Here is a 12,076-nt window from a genome sequence, read left to right on the forward strand (position 1 = left end):
GAAGCAGCAGACGATGAATTAGTCAGATACAACGGAGGCCTTTTTATTAAAGTTCATTTTTGTTTAGCATAATAAAAATAAAACCTACCATATTGTTAATGGCATCATCTGTTCTCTGGCTCTCGGGAAAAAAAATCGTGATCGACAAAATGCATAGAACGTAAAAATAGAGTAACACGTAACGATAAATCATATTTGACACACCCTAAACAAAGACTTTTGCATTAATGTCTGTGTGTATTATACTCAAATTGAATGAATACATTGCACGTTACAAAATTATATACAGACAAGCAGAATGGCCAGTCTGTTCACAAATTTGGTGGTATCGATAGCAACACGTATTCCCTTATTTCTCACTGTAATGATATTTCAGTTGCATGATTGCTTCTGCCTACATAACTATTCAATGTTTTATCTCTGTTTCTTCATTTGACATTTCACATATTTCTTTACCGAATTGATATCATGAATTTGTTTGCTCCAAAATGTTGCTGTAGGTGGTATTTTGTTTATAATGCCTAAACTTTGGGGTAATTTAACACAGTATAACGTGTTCCATCTCCGCCAGTATCATATAGAATACATGGTAGTGGATACTGCTAGAATAAAGGAGAATCTCTGTAAAATCCATAGAATATAAAGAGACCTGGAATACTGTGGTTGAATACACACTGAATTCTAAATATGGGTTCTAGTTTGGCTTGGAGCTTTAGCTTTAGAGTCATCTAGTAGACTATACAAAGTGTATACTTTTTGATACTACATAATAAATGTTCCCATGGCTACACAATAGACATGTATGGAGTACAGGAAGTGTCCAATCTGTAAGTTGGGTGGTTTAATTATGTAAATATACTATTGCTTTGGGCCAACAAACTTTTAATTTATGACTGAACTTAATAGAGTTGTTAGGCACACCTAGAAGTGTAGAACAATCAACGCATAATATTCCAATTACGCAACATAGCCCAAAAAAGTCCCTCATAAAAATGGTACAACATTAACTATATACCTGAATATTGTGGAACCAGTATCTGAAAATGTTACAATGTACGTGCATTGTTTTAATTGCCATCATTGTGGGAAATTTGTCTTGCTGGAAAAATGTTACCAAGTTGCCAAAATCATAACACTGAACCATGGAATTATGATTGGACCCCATCACAAAATATAGAACAAGCAACACAGATGTGGTACATGTATACAATATATAATACAACGCACTCTTCAAGTATGTTTGCTTCATTTCATGTAGTACGATTTAACTCACATCACACACAAAAACAAATTGTTATGCCACACATCCTCAAAGCTTAAAGCGGATCAAGAAAAATATGTCATATTGAAACTTGAGTTCGTATTGTTAAAATTACATTCGACAATGTTCAATTTCTGAGAATTGTCATGTGCGTACTAATCAGGAACTTTGCAAAAATAGCTCAACTGACAGAGGAAGTAACTTCATATAATCTCAGACCACTAAAGTCGCTAAATTAAAGTGGTCTGAGATACGATGTGTCTTTTTGGGGCTCTATAACTCCCAATCCCTCAGTTTGTGGGTGGAAAGGAAATAAGGAATGTCCCTCTTATGAATATTTACAGAAACGTCAGTAACATAATCTTAGTTTAAAACAAGCGACCTTGGTCAGAATAGCTTCGCTGTTTTTTTGTTCTTTTGTTCTAATGTGTAGAAATGGTTCTGTTGTTCAGCTTTTCCAATATGCAGTTTGGGTTTAGCAAAGTAGTAAAGTGGAAAGTGGTTAGTGGTTTCATATGATGACGCACACACACTATAGTGTACATTTCACACAGAAAGTTGCTAAAATATTGTACTTTTACATTATATAGTCATCAATAGTACCAAAAACTCTATTTTGACCTCTAATTTGCATAATAATGACCCAGTCAATTTGTGTTGAACAAACTTATATATCTGCTCATCCCAAGACACCTACACAACAAAGTTCAACTCAATTAGCCCAGTAGTCTTGTAGAAGATTTTAAAAGCATTATCAAAAACTCTACTTTTACCCCTAATTTGCATAACAATAGTCCAATCAAGTGTATTGAACAAACATATCTGCTCATCAAATGCCACCTACACACCAAATGTCATGTCAATTTACAATGTAGTTATAGAGGAGAATATGAAAGTAGAATAATTGACGGATGGACGGCAGAGAATCAACCTAAAATGGAACACATACAGTGAATAAAGAATACATAAACACATTGTCAAAGATTTTAATATTTATGATTGATAACTTTATTCGAGTACTCAACACAAAAATTAATTTACATCAGTTAAAACTTGAAAACCCATGTATGCCTATGTATACTTATTATATCAGTATATTGATGGTGCAAATCGAGAGATTTGATTGGTCAAGACAACAAGCTAACACATCTAAAATACTGATTATACACAGATAGCTTGACTCTAAGCAGCCGTGAAAGAGAATAGTATACTCAATTTTGATCGCTGTCATCTGCAGCCATTATGGCAGCCGAATCCGACCGCCTGCACAACACAAAGTCTTCCATGCCGAAAACTACCATTTTTCCTAGCTGGGGGAAGATATCCAAAATCCTAGAAATGTCTGATGTTTCCTCAAAACCATTACCTTTTTAGAGTTGCTCAGCATAAGCGTACATCATCGTTCTTGGCCCTATCTAAAATGTAGACACAGTGAGGCAGATCCGGGGACAGACCACAAAATGGATTCTAAAATCAGTCCATTCACAAATGAACTTACCACTGTATACACTATTCATCGTTTAAAGATAAATTTAGTGATGTTGCCCTTGACTTCATATCGTGAGATCGTCCCCATACTGGATGGAGTCGCAATTGAAATTTAACATATATTCAGGTTCTGGTGCCAATGTATACCTACATTTCATATCCATTTCAAAGTGTACTTTGTTTTACCATTCTTAAACAATTTCTTAACAAATTTCAATATACTGGTATAATTTGGACGAAACTTTACTAGTTGTACTTTTTAAACGTGACAAAGCACATAATGAAATGTGCGGAGACTCCCATATAAAAATGCTTGAAGCTGGAAATATAATGATTATATACTACACTGCGTGTTATGAAACTTAGTGAAATACCCAAATAGTGTAGGCCTGTTGGGAATTATTATTTTTTTCCTAAAGTTTAGCACGTCTAGACCAATGAGAATTTTGTCATGATTACCATTTCACTCATGACTTATCATGTGGAATGGGTATTGTCTGACGATAAATACATAGCATTTTGGTTTGCAAGTTTGCATAGCTAGCAGATCTTTTCCCTTTGATCTGGGTGGGGGGGGGGGGAAACCATATGTCTTCAATAAATCAATTTTGCTTTCAGTACGTCAGGCGCGCTTATCAATAGTATTACGGTGTATGCATTATTGCTATTCATACGTACAGGTGTTTTCTCTACTGTTTCTCCCTACTATAATGATGTATGGTGTTACACCATAGGGAAGAGATGACAAATGTGTGTGCCAAAACAAAGACACTACTGTTTCAATTGTTGTTTATATCATGCTCACATCGTATGGCTCTATTACATGCCAACAAAAGAACCGAATTACCAGTTGGTTCACAAACGTTGTGGTATCGATGGCAACAAGCATTTCATTTTCACTTTCTTTAAAGGGTAGTTTTAGTATGGAGGAGTTATTTATTTCTGTATTTATATCAGAAATCAGATCTCTGATTTTGTGCATCTCCTCCCCAAACTCCGCATCGCTACTTTGTTTGCACCCCCATTCCATTTTCTCCTCAAGGCCATACCCTGACATAAATTCTACTGTTCCCTTATTTCCTGTTGTTACTGTAGTATTTTAACTAAAGCATTAAATAAGGTTAATATATGCAGATGTAATGGGCAGATATATTGATTAACCAGTTGGATCAGAAACGTTGGGGTATCCATGACAACTTTTGATATGTCAACTTAGTTGTTCTTTGGCAATTGGAACGAAGGATACGTTTAATAAAATGACGTTATTTAGTCCTATACCATCAACACATGTACAACTTAATTAGTTTGAATCTCATACTTAAATGTATACAAGGGGAAGTATACCTTATAGTTCGGTTGTGTACATGATTTACATGACCGTTTTCTTTACGTTTCAAATATTAAATTAAAATAGGTTAGCGAGTCTTGTCTATTCTGCAAATATGTATATATTGTAGCATATAATTATCTTACGAAATAATAGAAACCGACATACCATAAATATGAATAATTCAAATATGTCTGGTGTATAATGAAATATATTTTGGATATTCAAGATCAAATCTATTGTATTGAAATTCTGTTTACTTCATTCTCCTTTATAGTCCAGTCAATCTAGCGAAATTTTGGGCTAACCTTGAACTAATTGTAACATAAATTATTTTTAGTGCATCTTGCTCAGAAATTTATACTGAACAATAAATCAAAGTCTGGGAAAATGTAAGTGGTGGATCAGGGCTAAAAAGGAGTTTTTTTAATAATCGACTAATTACAATATTGATGAAACACTGTGTGTGTGGCCATTGAAAACACTGGTCATAGTTTCCTTTAGTACCTATTTATCAAATTTCACAAAATAAAAAAATACATGTTTTGAGGTAGGTAAAAGGAGACCAGAAGAATAGGTACTTTCTAATCAAGTCTGTTTCCTTAGAGACTGTAAATAAAATGTAAAGAGGGCAGTGACAAAATTAAATATCTATGAAAAGATATATATTGTAAATCAACATGAGTTGCAGTGTATTCACATGAGGTGCAGTATATCAGGTGACGAGTTATGATAAACATTCCTTGATGATTTGGACCTAAAATTAAGAGGTAAGTTGTTCCAGTGTATAGCTCCTGTGCATGACATTACAAATTTACCTATTTCAGTGTTTATCCTTGGGATTCAAATATTGCCCATAATTTTGTGACGTGTATTATAATAGTGAGTGGGAAATGAACAATATTGTGTGAAATGATGTGGCAAGTTACTGTTGAGTAAGTCGTACTTAAAAGTGCAAATCTGAAGTATGTGTTGGTTAAATATATTTAGGTGAAATTGATTAAATAGTTGATTGGAGCCTACTGTACGATCACTGTAGATTATAGGTCTGGCTGCTATTTTTTGAAAGTGAGGATACAAGTCAGATGTGATCTGTATGTAGAGCCCCAGACCTCAAGGCCATAAGTAACATGTGGTTGTATGAAAGTTTTGTAAATTAACAAGATAATACTTTGTGGTATAAACTGACTCCGTCGAAAGATCGATAATGCCAACTTTTTTCCTCACAATAGAGTTCACTTTGTATGCATGTTTGGACCAGTTAAGATTTCTGTCTAAGGTAACACCAATAAAGCAAGTTTCATCAAGTTCATTAATTTCCTTATTGTTGATGTGTAGATTTCCACAAAGAACAACTTTTCTTTTGTTTGTTCGAAAGACAATGTAATTTGTTTTGGGATGGTTAATTGTGAGTTTGTTTGTATTACACCATGTTACAACTTTGGTGTTCATAAAGACTATTCTGATTTTCCAAAAAACTAGTTAGTCGAGTGTTGACAATTTGCTCTATGACTTTATTTAAAAGGGGCAGAATTGAGATAGGTCTATAATTACCAGGGTCATCAGTAGCGCCTTTCTTATAAATAGGGGATACTTTGGCTAATTCAAATACTTTGGGAAAAACACCAGACATAAATGATAAATTAACAATGTAGGCAAGTGGTTTAGCTATAACAGATGCTTCGTCAATAAGTAATCTAGCTGGACAGTCATCATGACCACTAGTCTTTTTAGCATTTAGGTTAGTGATAAATGCTTTCACTTCATGTTCCGTTGTGTGGGACTCATAAAAAATGAATTTTTAGAGGGCTGTGGTAAGTATTCGCTGAAAATTTGGTTTTGTGGAACCAATTTTACGAGCTAGATCTGGTCCTATATTTACAAAATACCTATTGAAAGCTGTTACAATATCAATAGCTGTTTTGCTTTCCTAATAACAGAGACCAAAACATTTCTTTACTGTTTGTATTTAGAGGCAATATTTCTATTACAATTCGAGCTGATCATCTTGGAATAAAGTTGTGCTTAGTCTTTATTGATGTCTTGATTGCTATAGCGATCCAAGGTTTGTTTACTTCTTATTATTGACTATCTTAGTGGTAAGAGGTGCATGCCTATTACATATATCACTGAATATAGAATGGAATCTCTCGTAGGCAGTATCCACATCTGTACTGTTATATATAGAATCCCATGGAGCACTTAGTAGGTCATTATGATAGTGAGAATAATCATAATGATTATAATTTTTAAAGGTAATTTTATGTTTGTATGATAATTTGATTGGGTAATCTTCAAAACGGGCAAAATAGGGTAGTGGTATGAAATATCACTTAACAGAGTACCTGCATGAATTTTGTATGAACAAATATTAGTGTAGATATGATCTATAAATGTTTGAGAAGTACTTGTCACTCTGGTTGGTGTAGATATCAGCTGATATAATCTAAACATTCTAAAGATGCAAGTAGTGATTCAACCTGAAGTGAATTATTTATAGCGTTTATATTAATTAAAATTACCCATTAAAATACAACGGGTTTTATCAAGCCTACAATCACTTAATACACTTAGTAAACTATTATGAAATTCATTAATATCAGCGTTTGGCTTCCTGTATATGGTACCCATTATTGTTTTAGTTACTCATGTTTTTACTTCCAATCAGAGGGACTCTGCGTGAGTATTGACAACATTTTGTAAGTTGTATGTGAGAGATGAGTGTATATATGCCCCTACCCCACCACCCCTACCCACATCAAGTGATTTACATTCAAATGTATAAACATGTATATTACAAATATTCAAATTACTGGTATCCCAAACCACAGATATACCAATAATAACAAATTTAGACTTAATAATGTCTTCACACATTAGTTTTAAACTATCAATATTTTAATGTAATGACCTGATATTGACATGGGATACACATAAAGAACTATTTGATATAGAATCATAACACTCATCAAAATTGTATGGTGATAGGGAGGAGTGGTCTACATTAAAAAGCAAAGAAGTATCATTGTTATTGTTCATAGTTTGGGTACGTAACTACTTGTTGTTGTTGTTGTTGTTGTACTTATACAACGCACATGAGGCACCCACAAAAGGTCTTACTGTTCCATAAGGAAAAGCTTTGAGGTAAGTTCTGAGGTAGTCGGAGTGTGAAATTCATAGTACCTTCACAGTTCTATATTAAACAATTCTTGATAAGTCATCTTCTCTAGAAATGATAAGTATTCTTGACGTGTCGTCCTTCTTAACATAAATCTTCCCATTATTTGTCCACATGTACTTGTAGCGAGTATCTTTCCTTCTTATATTTACCTTGTACAGTAGTTTGCGCATGGCTGGTAGTAGATTTTCGTTGATGTATAGTTTTGATAGGCTATCCATACCAAAATGTATAGCAGTTGTATTTTTTACTTTTTTCCTATTGTCGCACACGCTGTTCCTTGCCTTCCTGGTTGTAAATTTTACTATGATCGGTCTAGGTCTTGTTCGTGTTGACATGGCTGATGCGGCAGTGTTGTTATGCCTGTCTTGTGGTCCAATGCGGTGAGCAATGTCGACATCACTTTCTTTAACATGTTTAATGTTCGTGTTTATCTTCTTGAATATTCTGAATACCGTTCTGGTCACATCTTCACCTTCTGTCTCAGGGACACAACTTACTTCCAGGTTTATTCTCCAGTTGCATTGATTTAAATTGTTCAGATCGTCTTCTACCGTATTGATATGTTGACTCAGTTGTGCGTTTTGTTGTCTTAGTTGTGTGTTATCACGTTCCACAGTGTCTATACGATTTTTCATTCTTCATATTTGACTTTGAAAAAGCCATTCAATTATTCAACTGGGTTTGTTGTTCTTTGACGTCTTGTAGGTCAGTTTGTATTTTGGATAGCTGTATGATGATCGTCTGTAACAGGTGTTGAAGCCTCTCGTCGTCACTGACTCTAGATACGGGACTGTCAGTACTGTTAGCCGCCATCTTGTCCAATGCAGTAACACTTTGAGTTGTAGGTTTTCCGGAACGCTTCGTGTTGCAGTTACTACAGCACATTAAATCGCCCTGACACATTTTCACTCCCTTTTTGGTATTACAAGTTTCACATCTCATAACGATATATGCTTGTATGCTGCTTCAGATCGCAAAAATTAACAAAAGAAAGTCAATACTGTGGAGCCACTACAAAAGACGCCCTGCACTATGAAGAGCGCCCTCTTATAATAAGTACTGTTTATCATGTTGAAAGTTTTTCATTTCTGCCATAGAGGGCACTGTCCATGATTGAACTGGGCAGGATACCTAGTACGTTGTGCTATTTAATGTAGTTCCAGTATACGGATTTATACTGTTCTGAAAGGCTCTATATATATTTTGGAAGTTTTTTGAAGTGCTGTGTGATATGATCTGTGATCATCTGTTACATACGTTTGCATACAATGCTGGTAAGACTCACTGGTCTATATTTACTGGCTAATTTCCTATTTCCTTTCAAAGTTTGTAGATGGTTGATATTCGTCCTTGTTTGTTTCCAAATTGGTGGTACCTCCATATTTTGTAGTGATGTCAGTGAAGCACTTAAACTAAAAATGGATAACTGAATGGTCACTTTTGCCAATAGGACTATGGTAGTTTAATGCCTGAATCATGGCTTGCTCATTTGTGAGAATTAGATCCAGCATGCTGTGTGCATTATTGATACGGTTCATTGTAGGGTTTGCAATATGCTGGTGAAGATAACCATCTCTTAGGCATGCTATAAATCTAAATTCTTCATTATTTGTGGTCAGATTTAGTACTCCAGTCCCTCCAGTTTATATCTGGTTACTATTAGTTGAAATCTCCCATAATCAACAGGTGGCTATGTCTATGTTTTGTAGTTTCTACTATTAGTTGTCTCAGTTTTGCAAATGCTTTCCATAGTTGTGCTTGGACTTCTACAGATGCATCCATCCAAGTAGTTTATCCTTCAAGTTCAGTTGTACTTCTGCCCATACCGATTCTTGACAATAAATGTTCACGGCATATGAGCTTGATCGCAGAGATTTACGTATGTACAGTATAATTCCTCTTCCATTTCTATCATTTAAATTACAGTGAAAAATATCATAATCTTCTAAAGTCATTTCAGCTACATTTATTAGAAATATTGAGTGTTTTGGTCTCACTTCTGTTATACCAATACTCTTTGGCTTGTGGACTTGGACTATCAGCTTGAATTCATCCCATTTGTTTAGCAAGCTGTCCGTATTTCTGTAAGTACATTGTATAAAGTTCTTGATTTACTGTTCTTACTCCTTCTATCTCACTATCTTTCTTGCCCACGGAGGTCCTCCCACTCTGAACATCTACTTCCCCTGCGAAACCTCTTCCTTTTATTTGGCTTCAGCGTGGAGTTTCTTGTACTCTTCTCTCTCTGTCTGTGAAATGTCATGGGAAACTGTAAACTCACTAAATGGTAGTTCATCTCCTCGCAGGTTAGGCAGATTTCTCAAAAAACTATTTTTTGTTTCAGTGTCACTAAAAGACACAAACATGGGCGTGCACTCTTCCTTCCTTTCTCCAAGTCTGTCTTCTTGGGGGTTAACATCTAAATCACATACTTCATTACATAGTTTTTTTACCATTCCATGTTCTCCTTCATTCTCTCTTCTCGCAAGTTTGTCTTGGGTCCTGGTATATTAAAAATAATAATGCTGGGTTCTTTGACTCTTCTTTCGTTCATTTATTTCACAGTCTTTTCTATAGTAATTTTCTCATTTGATTTGCTCGTAGTCTCTTGAATACTAGGGTTTCCTAATTCTGTGAGTTCTTCATGTATATCTTTAATATAACTTACTTCACGTTTCTGCTGTAGTTTATTATCACGTCCATTCAAACGATCATTGATTCCTTGGACCTGTGATTCCAGCTTAGTTTGATTCATTTGAAGGTTTGCCACCATCTTAAGTATATTTCCAGCAGTTGAAAAACATGTTTTAGAATACCAATATACTGTGCTTGCTTCCCCTCATTTGGATATAGATTCGAATACTTGCTTTGATATTTGCTGTCATGAGCAATGAAACCAGAAATTACAAAGGTCACAGTTAATTTCAGAGTGACTATCCAATACCATTAGGTTATAGCTCCCACAGTGGATGTGGTCATTTCTATCCTTGGAGGGTATTATATGTTTGTCTGTGTTGTTGACACTTGAAGTGGTACTTCCTTTATGAGTTGACTTGCTTGGGTTAGCAGTCGCCATCTTGTTTTACTACACGTTGTGCACAACAATTCAAAAATGATTGTACCAAGTTCTCTAAGCAGAAGTCAAATTAACTTCTCCAAATCCGTCAAAGCCCAAAGTACACCTTTATCTATATTGCCAATACCATTTAACTACAAACTAACAATGTTCTTTGAACAGAAATCCCGGAGCAATAGGAGCATTTTGAGGTGCCTGTTACTTGTGTAACAACAGTGCCCTCCTACACTAATTTATTGACACATTGGTGATTTTGCCATATATAGGAATGGTTCGATGATCAAAAATATTTGTACTTGAGTCTCTATTCCTATATAGTTTAACTGGGAGTATGCAAAAGTTATTCAACATACCGTTTAATATATATATATATATATATATATATATATATATATATATATATATATATATATATATATATATATATATATATATATATATATATATATATAACTCGGTGAGTATCAATCTGCTATAAGACAGTGCTCTATACCGCAGTGGCAGAGCGTAATAGTTTTGGTAGTACTGGAACTCTTTCTTGGGTGTAACTCGGAGTTTCACGCATATTGCGATCATCAGACACTCTGAGGCCTACTCTCTGGGTGTGCTGTATATATAGAGTGTAGACAATAGAAATACCATCACTATTGTCTGTGTCGGTGGGTAGGTGTTGTATGTGTGGAGGTGTTGGTTGTTATTGTGTGGGTTATTGGGTGCGGACAAGTAAGTGTTGGCGGGTTGTTCCATGTTGGGCTTTGATGTTCCGTTAGTTAACGGGTTTAATAGTTTAGGTGATAGATGCTCTATTGAAGTTGGACAAATAAAACTTATTCTCGTGTCGGCATTTGGATATCAACTCAGTTCTTTTGTTTAGTGTGGAGCTTTTGTCTGCTTTAATAATAGTTAGTTTTTCGGTTAAACACAGGTTGCATCGTTTTGTTTTATTGGTGTATGCTTGGGCTTTCTTGTTGATGGACCAGGATACGGAAAAAGGCTCATTGTTTCTTTTCAGTTTCCAAATGTGTTTTGATAGTTCTGTGCTGTTTTCGTGTTTTTCATGTTTGAATGACTGTTTGTGGTTGGCGTATCTCTGTTTGAAGTTGTTCTCTGTTAGACCGATATATACTTTAGTTTGTTTTCCGTGGACGGTGGCTTGGTATACGATGTTTTCCGTTTGGCATTCGCCGTTCAGAGGGCAGGTGTCTTTCTGTCTGCAATTACAGGGTTTTTGAGTGGGTTTAGTTTCGCTGTTGGAGATGGTGGCGTTATGCGCTTTGATTATGGTAGCCATGTTTGGCATGCAGCTATAACTGACTTTGACATTGTTTCTGTTGAATATTTTGTGTAACTTAGAGTCTGCTGGGAAATGTTTTGTGATTAGGTTGAGGAATCGTTTGCCTACATTGGTGGCTACATTTTTGCTGTATGGTGGGTTAAACCAGATGGTGTTTCTATTTCTGTTTTTCTTGTTTTTCTGCGTCGGGGTGCTGGTGTACGTGATGTTCTCTTTGTGGCCGCTGGTTTTTAGTGCATTTTGGTACAGTGGGGCTGCCTGGTTGAAGATGTGTTCGTCGGATGATATGTCGGAAATTCTACGGCCGATGGCTGACGATATGTTCTTGATGATGCTGGGTGGGTGGTTAGACTGTGTGTGTATGTACATGGGGTTGTCGTTGGGTTTCCTGTAAGGGTAATATTTACCGTTGTTGAGGTTGAGCGTTATGTCTAGAAAGTTGACGGTTT

Source organism: Glandiceps talaboti, chromosome 3 (assembly GCF_964340395.1).
Source record: "Glandiceps talaboti chromosome 3, keGlaTala1.1, whole genome shotgun sequence".
NCBI classification, from domain to species: Eukaryota; Metazoa; Hemichordata; class Enteropneusta; family Spengelidae; genus Glandiceps; species Glandiceps talaboti.